The 17,500-nt window shown below is 29.4% G+C and overlaps 2 pseudogenes across 2 annotated transcripts in view; one reads left to right on the forward strand and one right to left on the reverse strand.

Annotated features, from left to right (window-relative positions):
* Positions 1-9,228: 9,228 nt before the first annotated feature.
* Positions 9,229-11,464, reverse strand: LOC147947974 (NAD(P)H-quinone oxidoreductase subunit 1, chloroplastic-like; annotated as a pseudogene). The gene is made up of 2 exons (XR_015595583.1): positions 10,912-11,464; positions 9,229-9,823 (listed from the first exon to the last, which is right to left on the reverse strand). The product of XR_015595583.1 is annotated as an NAD(P)H-quinone oxidoreductase subunit 1, chloroplastic-like (transcript).
* Positions 11,465-16,560: 5,096 nt separating this feature from the next.
* Positions 16,561-17,500, forward strand: part of LOC147947975 (uncharacterized) — a 6,769-nt pseudogene continuing 5,829 nt past the window's right edge. Inside the window, exon 1 of the transcript XR_015595582.1 lies at positions 16,561-17,500. This exon is cut by the window's right edge and continues 5,829 nt beyond it. The product of XR_015595582.1 is annotated as an uncharacterized LOC147947975 (transcript).

Below are 17,500 nucleotides of genomic sequence, written 5' to 3' on the forward strand. Positions count from 1 at the left end.
ATTCGTTTATCAAAAAAATTCGTTTGTTTTGCTAATCTTCTTATACTTTCAATGAAAGATGTTTTAAAAAAAGCATCTATGTAACCACGATTATATGACCAATTATATACAAAATTTATTAGTTTTTCCCAACGAATTCGTTTAGAATTCCATTTTTGAAATGAATTAAGTAAGGTTAAATTTAATAAAGATGAATAAAAAGGCTTATATAAACAGTATGCTATAAATATTCCAAAAAAAGCTATACTGACTGAAAAAGTTGCATTTCTCAAAAATTCATACCAATCTACAAAATTTTGTGAATTTTTATGCAAAAGGTTTATTGACGGCGTGAATAATTTTGATAATATATCAAAGTCTATTCCTTCTTGATTGAAAGGAATTCCTATGGCTCCAATAAACAAAGTAAATAAAAGCAATATAAGCATAGGAAATAGAATAGTATTGTCTGATTCCTGGGGATAATAGAAAGTTCTTTTATTAAGTCCAAAATTTTCAACAGTAATAAAAATTTGATTTCTTACATTATTACTAATTTTATATGTTTTATTGCAAAAAAAAGAAGCTCTTTTCGTATTATTCATTGTTAATAATGGTACTAACCCAAAATTTTTATTAAGTTTTTTTTCTTCGTCTTTACCCCATAAAGAGAGTGAATAGAAGGAGCTACTTTTTTTTCCACTGTAATTTAGAAAATAAGTGTTTAAATGTCCTTCGAAAGTAAGTAAATAAATCCGAAACATATAAAATGCGGTTAATCCCGCTGTTGAACAAGCTATTATTGCAAAAATTGGCGAAAACAACAAACTGTCAGTAAGAATTTCATCTTTCGACCAAAAACAAGCAAGGGGGGGAATACCACAAAGAGAGAGTGTTCCTATTAAAAAGGCCGTTTTTGTAATCGGGACATGTTTTGTCAAACCACCCATAAGAATCATATTCTGACTTTTATCGGGAGAATATCCAACTATAGCTTCCATTGAATGAATAATGGATCCAGATCCTAAAAACAACAAAGCTTTCGAATAAGCATGAGTAATCAAATGAAATAAAGCAGATCGATAAGACCCCATACCTAGAGCTAACATCATATAACCCAGTTGAGACATTGTAGAATAGGCTAAACCTCGCTTAATGTCTTTTTGAGCAAGAGCTAACGTGGCCCCTAAGAGTACTGTTATTATACCTATCAAAGATATTATATACATTATAGAAGGGATAACTATAAAAAGAGGAAGAAGCCGAGCTACAAGAAAAATCCCCGCCGCTACCATAGTAGCAGCATGTATAAGAGCCGAAATGGGAGTAGGGCCCTCCATGGCATCAGGTAACCATACATGAAGAGGAAATTGTGCGGATTTAGCAATAGGACCTACAAATAATAGAAATGCACACAAAGTAAGGAATAAGAGATTTACTCTATTATTTAAAATTAAATTATTGAATATTTCGAACAAATCCTGAAATTCAAAACTGCCAGTTATCCAATAAAGACCTAAAATTCCTAATAATAAACCAAAATCTCCTACACGATTAGTTACAAAAGCTTTTTGACAAGCATTCGCTGCAATAGGTCGTGTGAACCAAAAACCTATTAATAAATACGAACACATTCCAACTAATTCCCAAAAAAAATAAATTTGGATCAAATTAGAACTAGTAACTAATCCTAACATTGAAGTATTAAAAAAACCCATATAAGCAAAAAATCTCAGATATCCTTGATCATGCGACATATAATTGTCACTATAAATCAGAACCAAAATCCCAACAGTTGTAATTAATATTGACATAATAGAAGTAAGTGGATCGATAAAGTAACCGAACTCAAAAGAAAATTCATTATTTATGGTCCAAGACCATACATTTTGATGAATGCAACTTAGAAAAATTTGTTGAATAGATAGATAGAATGAAAAGATCATAACTATACTTAACAAAAAAATACTAAGAAAAGTCCAGATGCGGCGAAGGTTTTTTGTTGCTGTCGGAAAAAGTAGAAGTCCAACTCCTAGTAAAATAGGTACTGGAAGTGGAATGAAAGGGATGATCCATGAATATTGATATGTATGTTCCATAAAATAAAAAACCCTTTTTATTTTATTATTAAATTTATTATTTCTTATTCACTGGTTTGTATATATATATATTTTTTTTTTCAAAGGGGACAATAAAAAAAGTACGCAATTTTAAACCTAAATAGAAATGTTTTCCAATAATCCTTCATAAATCTTTGAAAAGAAATATATATTCAAATAAAAAAAATTAGAAGTGATTAAAAATATTACTATGTTACTGTAAAAAAAATTATTTGTCTTTTTTTTTTTATTACTACTAAATAAATAAATATAAATAAATAAAATTTTATTGTTATTTTATGCAGATACAGAAAAAGTGAATTCTAATTCCGTATTACAATAATTTATATACATATATTAAGAATAGAACAAAGATTTACACGATAAAAAATACTTAATATTAATTATATAAAAAAAACTTTACCTAAAACAAAGTTATTTGAGTTTGATTTTTTAGGATTGTTAAGGAATGGATTTGCATCATGGAATTTAGTGATTGTCTTCCAGTACACTAAGCGAGCTTTTTTTTTTTACATATGATGTGAAGAAATCTTATAATTTTTTTGATAATATAATATATTTTTTGATAATATAATATATCAGTATAGATTACTTAAATGAGTTTTCTCGTACGGATTTCAAACGTTAAAAAAAAGTAAAAAAAAAAACAGTTGGATTTGAAACTTTTGAATGTCTTTTTTGTTTTGAAAATAATATATAATAAAAAAAAAAATAACTCGATATGGAGTACGAAAGAATAGAATAATAAATGTCTTTGACATCCAATTATACCACTGAAAATTTTTTTTTCATTTTTGAATGGCAGTTCCAAAAAAACGTACTTCTATCTCGAAAAAGCGTATTCGTAAAAAAATTTGGAAAAGGAAGGGATATTGGACAGCGTTGAAAGCTTTTTCGTTAGGGAAATCACTTTCTACAGGTAATTCAAAAAGTTTTTTTGTACAGCAAAATAAATAAAAAAACTATAATAATTAGAATTAGCCTAACTAAAAAAAAAACCAATTTTTGAAAATACATATAAAAAAAATAGGAACCAAAAGAAAAAAAAAGGTTCACATTTTTTTTAGAAGGGGGATTCGTATTTTCCCCACCACTATCTTGATACAATAAAAAAAAAAGATCTTTTATTTCCTCTTAATGAGGAAATAAAAGATCTTTAAATTAATTACTTTAAGTGATCAAAAAATCAAGTGATCAAAAAATCTTATGTTTGTACAATATAAAAAGATACATAAAAAATATTTTGAGAATTTTTTGATTTCTCTCGAGCAATTAGGAAAATCTAATTTTATTTAAAATGTCTAAAGGTTTTGAAGAAATTTTTATTTTTCGAAAAAGCATTTTGTTATCATATAAATGAAAAAAAAATGATAAAGAGCATTTCGAATTTTGTCTTTGGGTTAAAGTTGAATTTAGTTATATTTTTCATTGTATTCTAGAAAAAATATAAAGGACAAAAGGTGAATTTAAATAATTTTAAATAACTCAGATAAAAAAAATATCTTAATTGAATTAAAACCCGAATACCTATTTCACAAAGTTTTAATTGATTAAATCCATTAAAACTTTTTGAATCAATTGGCTTCTTTATTTAAATTTGAATCTCGACGATTGAATCAAAACTTGTTAATATTGTTTTGAACAAGTTGCCGCTATGGTGAAATTGGTAGACACGCTGCTCTTAGGAAGCAGTGCTAGAGCATCTCGGTTCGAGTCCGAGTAGCGGCATAAGATCTTCTAAAAGAGATATTATAAGTTTTATAATCAAAATAATACCCGACTTTTTTTATAAAACCGGGTAAAACCTAGTATTAATTTATTAATTTATTAATTTTTAACAAATTTTTTATGATTTTTTTCAATTTTAGAGCATATATTAACTCATATATCTTTTTCGGTCGTTTCAGTTGTACTGACAATTTATTTTTTAACTTTTTTAGTTAATTTAGATGAAATCATAGGATTTTTTGATTCATCAGATAAAGGAATCATAATTACGTTTTTTGGTATAACAGGATTATTATTCACTCGTTGGATTTATTCCGGACATTTTCCATTAAGTAATTTATATGAATCATTAATTTTTCTTGCGTGGGCTTTTTCACTTATTCATATGGTTTCCTATTTTAATAAAAAACAACAAAATCACTTAAACGCAATAACTGCGCCAAGTGCTTTTTTTATTCAGGGTTTTGCTACTTCAGGTCTTTTAAACAAAATGCCTCAGTCTGCAATATTAGTACCAGCTCTCCAGTCCCAGTGGTTAATGATGCACGTAAGTATGATGATATTAGGCTATGGCGCTCTGTTATGCGGATCATTATTATCAATAGCTCTTCTAGTGATTACATTTCGCAAAGTCGGACCTACTTTTTCTTTTTGGAAAAAGAATATAAAAAAAAAATTTTTATTAAATGAATTTTTTTCTTTTGATGTACTTTACTACATAAATGAAAGAAATTCTATTTTACTACAACAAAACATTAATTTTAGTTTTTCTAGAAATTATTATAGGTATCAACTGATTCAACAATTAGATTTTTGGAGTTTTCGTATTATTAGTCTTGGATTTATCTTTTTAACCGTCGGCATTCTTTCAGGAGCTGTCTGGGCTAATGAGACATGGGGTTCATATTGGAACTGGGACCCAAAAGAAACTTGGGCATTTATTACTTGGACTGTATTCGCAATTTATTTACATATTAAAACGAATAGGAATGGTAGGGGTATAAATTCTGCCCTTGTGGCTTCGATAGGTTTTCTTTTAATTTGGATATGCTATTTTGGCGTCAATCTTTTAGGAATAGGTTTACATAGTTATGGTTCCTTTACATCGAATTAAAGTACCAAACAAAAAGGAATCCAAATCTAAATAAAAAAATAGCATTTATATCTAACTCTAACTTCGTATAAGTTAAGAAATCTAATTTAGTTTTAGTAGTAAATTATCAAGAACCTTTTGAATCAAGTAGTACAATGATTCAAAAGGTTCTCACAATACAAAGACCAAAGACTTCTGATTACAATTCACTTTAATGCTTTTTTTAATTTCCTGAAAACTATCCATAAAAATAATTAGATAAAATGGATTCGACCTTGTCACTTGCTAATGAGAGCACAAAATCAGGATAAATCCCAATACCAATTATGGGCAGAAGAATAGAGATTGAAAGAAATAACTCTCGGGGTCCAGAATCAAAAAAAGAAAAGTTTTTGACATTAATTAACTTGTATCCATAGAACATTTGGCGTGACATAGATAATAAATATATAGGAGTTAATATAATCCCAATTGCCATTACAAAAATAATTAAAATTTTGGAAATTAAGAAATATTTTTGGCTGGTAATTATTCCAAAAAAAACAATTAATTCTGCAATAAAACCACTCATGCCCGGCAATGCAAGGGAAGCCATCGATAAGATAGTGAACATTGTAAATATTTTTGGAATGGAGATAGCCATTCCACCCATTTGATCAAGATAAACAAGCCTAATTCTATCATAACTCGTTCCTGCCAAGAAAAAAAGTGCAGCGCCAATAAACCCATGAGAAATTATTTGTAAAATAGCTCCATTAAGTCCAGGATCCGTGATAGAACTAATACCTATAATTATAAAACCCATATGAGATACAGAAGAATAGGCTATTCTCTTTTTTAAATTACGTTGACCAAGAGATGTTGAAGCTGCATAAATTATTTGGATTGTACCGACTACCATCAACCAAGGAGAAAACATAGAATGAGCATGGGGTAATAATTCCATATTGATTCGAACCAACCCATATGCTCCCATTTTTAATAAGATTCCAGCGAGAAGCATACAGGTACTGTAATGTGCCTCGCCGTGGGTGTCAGGTAACCAAGTATGTAAAGGGATAATCGGTGATTTGACGGCAAAAGCAATAAGAAATCCAATATAAAATAGTATTTCGAGTGTAACAGGATAGGATTGATTAGCTAAAAGTTCTAAATTTAATGTTGGTTCGTTCGAACCATATAAACTTATACCTAAAACTCCTATTAATAAAAAAATAGAACTTCCTGCCGTGTACAAAATAAATTTTGTAGCTGAATAGAGACGTTTCTTTCCACCCCACATGGATAAAAGTAGATAAACGGGAATTAATTCTAATTCCCACATGATGAAAAAAAGTAGAAGATCCCGAGAAGAAAATGATCCTATTTGACCGCTGTACATTGCTAACATCAGGAAATGAAATAATCGGGAATCCCGAGTAACTGGAAAAGCCGCTAAAGTGGCTAAAGTAGTAATAAATCCCGTCAGTAAAATCGTTCCTATAGAAAGTCCATCTATTCCCATTCTCCAGTAAAAATCAAAAAAATTGATCCATTTATAATCTTCGGACAGTTGAATTAATGGATCGTCCATTTTAAAATTATAACAAAAAGCATAGGTCGTTAGAAGAAGTTCTAAGATACAAATGCATATAGTATACCATTTATTGACTTTATTTCCCCTATGCGGGAGAAATAACATTAATGAACCAGCAGATATTGGAAAAACAACAATTATTGTTAACCAAGGAAAATCATTCGTGGTAAAGACAAGATACACCAGGTCCAAAGAACGCGTACTCAAAAAAAATATATAAATAAAAAATATAATTTAACTTTTTTGAGTACGAGTACTTGTCAATAAAAAAAAAAATGTATTCCAAATTTATTCAAATGAGGTTTTCGGTAACGTATCAATAAGCTAGACCCATACTTCGAGTTGTTTCATGCCATAAATAAACTCGAACGCTCAAAAAATCCGTTGGACAGGCGGATTCACATCTCTTACAACCAACACAGTCCTCGGTTCTTGGAGCGGAAGCTATTTGCTTAGCTTTACATCCATCCCAAGGTATCATTTCTAATACGTCTGTAGGGCATGCTCGGACACATTGAGTACATCCTATACAGGTATCATAAATTTTTACTGAATGTGACATAGGATCGATAGTTTTTTGAATGTCATAAATTTTCAATCTAGTAAACTTCTAACTGAATGATATATTAAAATACTAGATGAAGCAATGATTTCCTTTAATAGAATTTTTGTAATGAATTCTGGCTCAATTGATAAAAAATGGGGCTAAAATACTTTGATTTCTTAAATTTTTACAAATATAATCTAGTAGGTCATAACCTATAATATATGAAAATTTCAATCTCTAATTTTTTTATGTTACTTATTTAATAAGGTCGATTGGTTTATGCGAGTTGATTTTCTGTTACGATAAATTGACGAGACTATAGCTAATCCAATAGCTGCTTCAGCGGCTGCAATTGCTATAACAAAAATGCAGAAAATATCCCCTTTTAGTTGGGAATTATCAAAAAAATCAGAAAATGTTACGAAATTCATATTAACTGCATTGAGTATAAGTTCAAGACACATAAGAGCCCTAACCATATTTCGACTCGTGATCAATCCATAAAGACCAATCAAAAATAAATAGGCACTCAAAACAAGTACATGTTCGAGTATCATTCAGCAACTCCTTATCAATTTTGATTCATTTCAATATGAAAAATAATTCACCGGATTCCATCAACTAGAATATAACAAAAAAGTACGAATAAAAACAATATTAGGTAAAAATTTTTTTTAATATATATCAAATATAAAAATTGATTCTTAAAATATGAAATAGTATTCAATCAAATTTAATTTAATGAACGGAAAAAATCATAACATACACAAAGTTTTCTTTGGTCTTTACTAATTATTTTTTATTGACGAGCCACAGAAATTGCACCTATCAAAGCAACTAAAAGAATTATTGAAATGAGTTCAAATGGCAGAAAAAAATCTGTTGATAAATGAATTCCTATTTGTTGACTATTACTTATTAAATCTTGCTCTAGAATCTGGTTTAATTTTGTAGTCCAAATAACCCCGTACCATGACGTATCGAGAATAGTAGACATTAATAAAAAAAGAATAGTTGTACAAACCAACGAAGTAATCCCATTCCCAACGGTCCACAGATTGAAATCGGTGGAATATTCTGAATCATTCATGAACATCACAGCAAATATGATTAAAACATTTATGGCCCCCACATAAATAAGGAGTTGTGCAGCAGCTACAAAATGGGAATTTGATAGAATATACAATAAAGATATACAAACAAGAACAAATCCTAAGGAAAAGGCTGAAAATATTGGGTTGGGAAGTAATACCACTCCCAGACCTCCTACTAGAAGACCGGATCCCAGAAAAACTAAAAGAAAATCATGTATTGGTCCAGGCAAATCCATTATATTATTAAAATAAGAAAAAAATCGAAATCCTTTTCATGACCTTATTAATTTAACCAGGAAATTTTTTTTAATATGTTTTTAATAGAGTGAAATTAGAATCTAATGGATATGAATTGATGTAGATACAATTATTAGACAGTTTCTCTTTTTTATTCTAAAATGTATTTTCAAACTATCTATTTCAAGAAAGTAATTACGAATATATTATATTAAAAGAATGCGCCTTAATACTTAATATTAGTATATAAATATAATACAAGTTTTTAATTATATTCTTTATATAATTCAACAATTTTGAATTCATTTTTTAATCAAATTAAAGGGTTTACCCCATTTTTTGTTTGAGGTGAATTCAAAATTGTTCGAATAGTGTAATCGTCAATTACTGACATTGGTAAACGACCCAAAGCTATTTGATTATAATTCAATTCGTGACGATCATAAGTGGAAAATTCATATTCTTCAGTCATTGACAAACAATTTGTTGGACAATACTCAACACAATGTACCACAAAATATACAAATTCCAAAATCAATACTGTAATTAAGCAATCGTTTTTTTCGAATATTAGTTTCCAATTTCCAATCAACAACAGGCAAATCTATAGGACATACTCGAACACATACTTCACAAGCAATGCATTTATCAAATTCAAAATGGATTCGACCGCGGAAACGTTCTGATGTTATTAATTTTTCATAGGGATATTGAATAGTTACAGGTAAACGATTTGTGTGGGATAAGGTAATCATGAAACCTTGACCAATATACCTTGCAGCTCGTAGGGTTTGTTGACCATAATTCATGAACCCGGTTATCATAGGAAGCATATTGTAATTATCTCTGAATAATTTTATCTTTGTTTCTTTCTCTTGTTTAAAAAAATAATGAATATATTGGATTCGTTTTCAATTTAGAGCGAAAAGAGTTGGAAAGAAGTTGTTAATAATAGATTACCAAGGGAAATAGGTAAAAGAAATTTCCATCCAAGATTTAATAGTTGATCCATTCTTAGCCTAGGTAAAGTCCATCTTGTTGCGATAGAAATGAACAAGAACAAATAAGTTTTAGCTAATGTAATAAAGATACCAATTGTTGTTCCAAAAATTTGATCCCTTTGAAATAGTTCCAGAATAGATATATACGGAATAGAAATATTCCAACCGCCTAAGTATAGAACTGTTACAAATAATGAGGAAATTAATAGATTTAGATAAGAAGCAACGTAAAATAAACCAAATTTGATACCTGAATATTCAGTTTGATAACCTGCTATTAATTCTTCTTCCGCTTCTGGTAAATCAAACGGTAACCTCTCGCATTCTGCTAGGGAAGAAATTAGAAAAATGATAAAACCTATAGGTTGACGCCACAAATTCCATCCCCAAAAACCATATTTTGATTGTGCCTCAACTATATCAACTGTACTTAAACTGTTAGATAATCCTAGTCGGCGATAACATTACTATTTTCACCGCTATTACAGAACCGTACATGAGGTCTTCGCCTCATACGGCTCCTCGGGGGCCGTAAATAAATCTAAGGACCAGATTATAGTCTCATTTAGATGGATATGATGTGTTCTAAAACGGATTAAATATATCTGGGGTCCCGAATTATACCAATGGAATTCTGTCTGCTCAAATTCTAAGAATCAAAAAAGCGCTTCGGAATTCATCTCATCCTTTACAAATTTGAATTTCTATTTATTGAGTAATAACTTAACTCTTTAATAAAATACTCCTTGTAAAAATAAAAAAAGGTATTTCAGCCCATCGTGGTTTTCGATTACGAAAAATAATTATACCTCCTAGTAGTTTATTATTCATAACAGAAATTCGATTTTATTTTCGAAATATATGAAAAAAATATCCTTGTTTCGTTCCTATTCTTCTTTCTTTTTTAGAAAAAAGTTGGTGGACTTATAAAAAATAAAGGATTATTTCGTTTCTGATAGTCATTACATTTGTCGGTGGATAGGAGCCTACTCTGAATCGGAATCTTGGGGAGTACTGTCTGATCATTTCTACTAATTTCAAGCCCCAATTAACCTTCTTTTTTTTATCTTATGTTATGCATAAATATCCTTTTCAATTTGGTTAATCTCTATTACAAATTCTTTGTGTATTTTGGTGTTTCTAACCATCCACTAACTTTTACCTAATTGCCGCTCACTTTGTAATATATGTATGTTAATCTATATAACTGATAGTGAAAACGTCGTCCGGTTAATATATTTAACCCGCTTCAAGCCAGGATGACTAATCAACCAACCTTGGGGTAAAGTGATTCTTACACTTATGTTTATTTTCGTTTAACCTTTGTACATAGGAAATGAGACTCAATTTTTCTTTTTACGGCAAATTTCTGAGCAGTTTTTTTTCACTCATATATAACTATCAAATTCCTTTTATTAATTCGAAAGATAAATATATCTATTCCGTTGTTTAACTTATTCGTCTAGAAGAAACGGAATAGTAAAAATAAAGAAACGGAATAGTAAAAATAAACGTTTATGTTTCAACGAATCGCACGTAGAGATATTGATAAAACACATAGAGTTAATGGTATTTCATAACTAATCGATTGGGCAGCAGCTCGCAGACCACCTAAAAAAGAATATTTATTATTTGATCCATATCCTGACATAAGAAGTCCAATAGGAGCAATACTTGAGATGGCAATCCATAAAAAAATACCGATATTGAGATCCGCTAAAACAAGGTGATTACTAAAGGGAATTACTGAGTAACTTAGTAAAATTGAGATAACTGCTATAGATGGTCCAATACTAAATAAAGGAGTATTTCCTCTAGATGGACGAAGATTTTCTTTGAAAAGTAGTTTTGTCCCATCGGCTAGAGCTTGAAGAATTCCCAACGGGCCTGCGTATTCAGGTCCAATACGTTGTTGTATCCCTGCAGATATTTCTCTTTCTAACCACACAATTACTAGTACACCTGTTATGATTCCCAATATAAGAGAAAATATAGGGACAAATATCCATATGAGTCCATAGACCTCTTTTAAAGATTCCAATTTAACAAAAGAATTTATAGTTTGGACTGTTGTTGCATAAATTATCATTTTAACGATCAACTTCTCCCATAATTATATCTATGCTACCGAGTATCGTCATAATATCAGCCAATTTCATTCTTTTAACTAGTTCAGGAAGAATTTGCAAATTAATAAAACCCGGTGGTCGGATTTTCCATCTCCAAGGAAAACCGCTTTGATCTCCTATGAGAAAAATTCCCAACTCCCCTTTTGGAGCTTCAACTCTTACATAAAGTTCTTGTTTCGATAATTCAAAAGTAGGAGAAGGTTTTTTACTAATGAATCGATATTCAAAATCATTCCATTCTGGATTCCTTTTTCTATCAAAGCCCCTGCTTTCTAAATTTTCATAGGGACCCCCTGGAAGTCCTTCCAGAGCCTGTTGAATAATTTTTATGGATTCTGTCATTTCGCTAAGTCGTACTAAATAACGAGCTAATGAATCTCCTTGTTTTTGCCACTGAATTTCCCATTCAAATTCATCGTAAGACTCATAACGATCAACTTTACGAAGATCCCATGGTATTCCGGATGCGCGTAGCATTGGTCCGGATAAACCCCAATTTATTGCTTCTTCCCCACCAACAATCCCAACCCCTTCAACCCGTTCTAAAAAAATAGGATTTCGTGTAATGAGTTTTTGATATTCAACAACCTCTGTTAAAAAATAATCACAAAAATCCAAGCATTTATCTATCCAACCATAAGGTAAATCGGCCGCTATTCCTCCAATACGAAAAAAATTATGCATCATTCTCATACCGGTGGCAGCTTCGAATAGATCATATACAAATTCTCGTTCTCTGAAAATATAGAAAAAGGGAGTCTGTGCACCAATATCTGCCATAAAAGGGCCGAGCCATAACAGATGAGAAGCTATACGACTCAATTCCAGCATAATTACTCTGATATAGCTGGCCCTTTTAGGAACTTGAATATTTCCCAATTGTTCTGGTCCATTTACTGTTATTGCTTCTGTAAACATAGTAGCTAAATAATCCCATCGCGTTACATAAGGTAAATATTGTATAATTGCTCGGTTTTCTGCAATTTTTTCCATTCCTCTGTGTAAATAACCTAATATGGGTTCACAGTCAACAACATCCTCACCATCTAGAGTAACAATTAAGCGAAGAACACCATGCATGGATGGGTGGTGAGGTCCCATATTGACTATCATAAGATCTTTTCCTGTAACTGGTCTCTTCATAAGTTTTTCCTTGATTCGTTCTGGCATGAATTAGATTGCTGAATAAAGAAGTTTTTCAAAAAATTGAAGATCTAAAAAATTCACTAATTCACAATTTTGGAATTTAACGAGTTTTTAATTCCCGAATATTCAACTGATTAATTAATTCTTTATAACGTACTCTATTTTTTTTTGACAAATAAGCCAGCAGTCGTTGACGTTTTCCCAGAATTTTTCGTAGACCCCTCTGAGATAAATAATCTTTTCTGTGCAATTCCAAATGTGCAGTAAGTCTTCGTATCTTATTAGTGAAACTAAATACTTGAAATTCAACGGATCCCCTGCTTTCTTCTTTTTGTTCTTCAAATGAAATGAATGTATTTTTTATCATAAAAAGAAATCCTTCCCCTTTTAATATGAATTGAAAGATATGAATTTTACTGATCAGTAATAATAATGGTAGTTTTTTTGTACAAGGATCTGAATTTAATTATCAACTTCTTAATTCTTCATTTTATCTTATAATTATAAAAAAATATAAATTTAGATCTCAAAAAGGAGGATTCTATTAATTTTTTTATGGATCCGCTCTAATTGGTATCTATGTGATTAATTAAATTAATCTCATGTATAAAGATGGAATTTAAAAAAATCCCTCCTAATTTGTGCATATAGTTGTTTTTAGATACCGTAACTTATTATATATAGTAAAAAGTCTCTATCATTAATGAATCGGAAATCGCGTATACATGCGTATTCTTATCATACTGAAACGATTTCCGTTAGTAGTATTAAACCAATAGCGATTCATACAAGCTAAATCTTCTAATCTAAAATTGGGCCAAAGAAAGGATTTTAAATTAATTAGGTTTTTTTTATCCTTATCAAGATCTTTCTTGTTATGCAAAACTGTGGTCAAGTTTTGAATATTCTTATTAAATCTTGAATTTCTATCCCTCGCAGTTTTTTTTTTTAAGTTGAAACAAATTAGAATTCGAAATTCTCTACGTCGTTTAGGGGATAGAATTTTTTCAGGGACAAAGAAATCATAATTAGTGTTTTTTCTATTTACAGTTTTGTTTTGATATTTTGTAATGGATTTTTCAATTTTTTTTTTATCAATATAGCTTTTTTTTTTGTATCTTTTACTTATTTTTTGTTTTTTTTTATGAACCAATGAAATACCTATGGTTCTGTATATAATAAGTTGTCCGTCGTTTTGTACAGACAAACGGACAGGTTCAATAATCAATATTCCTTTTTTCATTAATTTTGCAAAAGTGAAATTTTTCTCCATCATTAGAATGTCTAGGCGCATCTCTCCTCTTTCAATAGACGATATCGCTATTTCGTTTGGATTGTTTAGTCTAACCAAGAGACAGTATACTTTTACATTATTGAGAATTTTTTGATTAAAAAAACCATTCCATCGCAATTGAAAACGCGAATATCTTGTGAGAAATAAATCAAGTTCCGCTTCTGTATTGCTTTTATATTGTTTTTTATTTTTACGTTTTTTTATCGTTGATTCTGCAAAATTTTCTTCAATATTTTTTTCTTGGTTTAATAGAGCTGATTCGGGATTTCTTTTTTTTTCTTTATCTGATTCAAGCTCTAATTCACCGGCCGATTCTTTTTCTTCCTTATTCAGATTATAAACTCGCGGGGATTTTTTTTTATTTGATGGTATAAAACCTTTTTTCTTTCGAGTGATCTTTTTATTACGAGTGATCTTTTTATTAACATTTAAGTTTTCATTAAAATTTAAAAGAAGTAATTTGATTGGTATGACCCACGGTTTCATTTTATATGTACTAGAAAATAAGAAAAATTCCGGAAAGAAAAAAATTTCAAAATTTGTTATACGACGATTTAATATTTCTTCATTCATTCCCATCCAATCAAAAAAGTTTCTTTTTTGATTAGAAAGATCCGTCTTATTTTTTTTATCAATTTTTGGATAATTCTGAACTTTAGTATTAATATATTTTTTTTTACTCTTAGTATCAACCCAGGGCGCAATATTTACTTTTTTTGTAAACCCGAAGTTAAGAATTCTCCAATCCAAATATTTTCTATACCGAATTTTCCCCATACCCCGAATATTATATTTTTCTAAACAAGAAGAGACTAAACAATTATCTAAGGCAATCCCTATAGACATGTCAAAATTTTTTTCTGTAGAATGAATAGATTTATAGCAAAAAAGATTATATATATAATCTTTTTTTAAATTATGTTTTGGATTTAATAATGAGTCGGCCTCAAAAAACTTTTGTTTTTTGTAATTATCAAATTTCTTTTTTTCATATGAATCCTCTTTGGTTAAACTTGGGTTTAGAACTAGAGAATCTTTTTTTTTTTTCTTTTTCCAATTTTGGGTTACTAATCTAGCCCATGCAATCTGGGGTAAATTGTATTGATAATGACTTCGTAACCAGTTTTTCCATTGATTTACTTCGGAATTAAAAATGGTTTTATTTTTCAATTCATAATGAAAGATTCCTTGTTCTTGAAAAAAAATCTTTATTTTATTCTTAACAAAAAAGGATGTTATGCATATGTTATATTCAAGAACAGCCTTTAATTTAGAAAAGTTACTAACTTTTATTTGTGATAATTTGTAAAATACATATGCTTGTGATAAAGAGCATAAGTCATAACTCATCTTTTGTTTATTGGATATTAAATTTTTTATAGTCGAAATAAAATAAATAGTATTTTTTTTGTTTTCTCCATTTTCTTTATTCTTGTAAATATATTTATCAAGAATTGTTTTTGTTGATTCAAAAAAAAGTTGTGTAGTAATTCTTGGAATATTAATGATACCTAGAAAAATAGCTATAGATAGTTGTTCGATGCAAAATTTAAAAAAAAAAAAGGATTTACGAATTAATCGGGTATTTTTTCTTTTGAATGTCTGCCAAATTTTTTTTGATGACTCAATTATTTTAGAATCATAACGCAGTTTGGTACAACTATTAGTTAAGTTTTGTTTTTCTTTGGAAATTTCTTCTATTTGATTTCTGATTGTCTTTATTCTATCAATCAAATTTTTTATTTTGTTTTCGCTAAGTGAAGCATTTGCCCACCCCGTGGATTTATTTTGAACAGATAGTTCATGAATCATCTGATTACTTATTATTGAATCTTTTTTAGTTTCATTTAATTCATATATTTCTCTCGGGCCAAATAATGAAATTAGATTTCGTTTTGAAAGGTCTTTTATCTTTTCTTTTATAAAAATAAAATTTTTGAGAATCCAATTTTTAATTTCTTTTGCGACTTTTAGGAAAATTGTTGCTCTTTCTTTGAAAATCCTTAAAACAACCAAAGACTTTGTTTTGAATTTTTTGATTCTTTTTTTTAATTCTTTAGAAATAGGTTCAAAAAAAGAAGTCTTTCTTTGGGCAGAACCAAACGGTAGTTCGGTTTCCATTCCCCAAACTGTTAAGAAACAAAAATCATTTTTTTCTCCTTTGTCTTTTGTTTTTTTTAGACGAGCCTTCTGAGATGCTTTAAATTTAGATTTATGCCAAGGTTTAAGATAAAAAGGAAATAGGATTTTTATCTGAATACCATCCGTTAACCAGTTTCTTGGAAATTCTGTTTCGGATAGTTGAACCCCATTATAAGTGCATTTAACATGCATTTCACGTTTCCAATCCTTTAAATCCTCGGACCACTCGGGAAATTGAAATAATAACATACGGGCGCTATTTTTAATTATTATCAATAAAGGTAATATAATATATTTTCTAAGAATCGATTGAGTTACTAAGAGAGAACCTCTTATTATTTGAGCAAGTAGGAAGGTATCCCAAGTTTCTGCAATTTCTATCCGTTTTTTTTCTTCTATTTTTAATTGTTCTTCTTTTTTTTGATAAAAAATTTTTTTGTTCGTTTTCCACATGACATTTTTAAAAAAAAAATTATTTAGCCCCCATATATCAAATGAAAAAAAAAAAAGTTTATCTATTCGATCAAAAAAAAAGGGGGAATGTACTTTTGCTTGAAAAAATTGCCAAATAACTGTTTTACGCCTTTGGGAACGCATGGATCCTTTAATTATCTCTCGACGAAAATCAGATTGTTGTGAATAACGGATCAAAGCCATTTCATCTTTTTGATCAGAATTTTGATTATCTTTGAGATTAGTATAAATCTCGTCATGTGGCTCTTTATCAGTAAAAACCACTACACGTTTTGCTTTTCTTGACCGAATTCCAGGCTCCATTGGTACATTTTCTTCATTTTCGCCTTCCAATTCTTCCAACTCACTTATTAATTTGTATGACCATCGAGGAACTTTTTTATGGATTTCATGGAAATTAATAAAATTTTTTATAAGCGTTTGGTCGTTACTATCAGTTCTAACGATATCAAATAAAAATTTAAAAATTTTTATTTCTTCTTCTGAATGTGAATGAATTTTTTCTTCTTGTTGGGGTTCTGAAAAAAAAGAAAGTTTTTTCTCTATTGACAAAGATTTTCTATTAAAATTTTCTATTGTTTGCTCAAATTTGTGATAATTAATTTTCAGAAGTAGACCATGAATCTTGTTTATCCAGGATCCTCCTATATTATTTTTTCTATCGGTTTCGGTTATGATTTTGAATCGAGTTAATTTTTTTATTCTTCCCCGAGAGATTCCATGCAAAAATGGATCATAATTTTTAGGTAAATATTCTTTTTTAGCTTCGTTATAACAAAATCGAGTCGTTTTTTCCAGTATATTTTCAATAGACCATTCCTTATCTAAAACTTCAATTCGATTTAAAAATTCTTTTTTTAAGTTTTCCTTTTTTTCTTCGTGGATCAAACTCCAATAAGTAGAAACTTGGTCAGAGGGTATTTTTTCTCTTGTAAATGAA

Source organism: Camelina sativa, chromosome 3 (assembly GCF_030686135.1).
Source record: "Camelina sativa cultivar CO46 ecotype springtype chromosome 3, ASM3068613v1".
Classification (NCBI taxonomy): domain Eukaryota; kingdom Viridiplantae; phylum Streptophyta; class Magnoliopsida; order Brassicales; family Brassicaceae; genus Camelina; species Camelina sativa.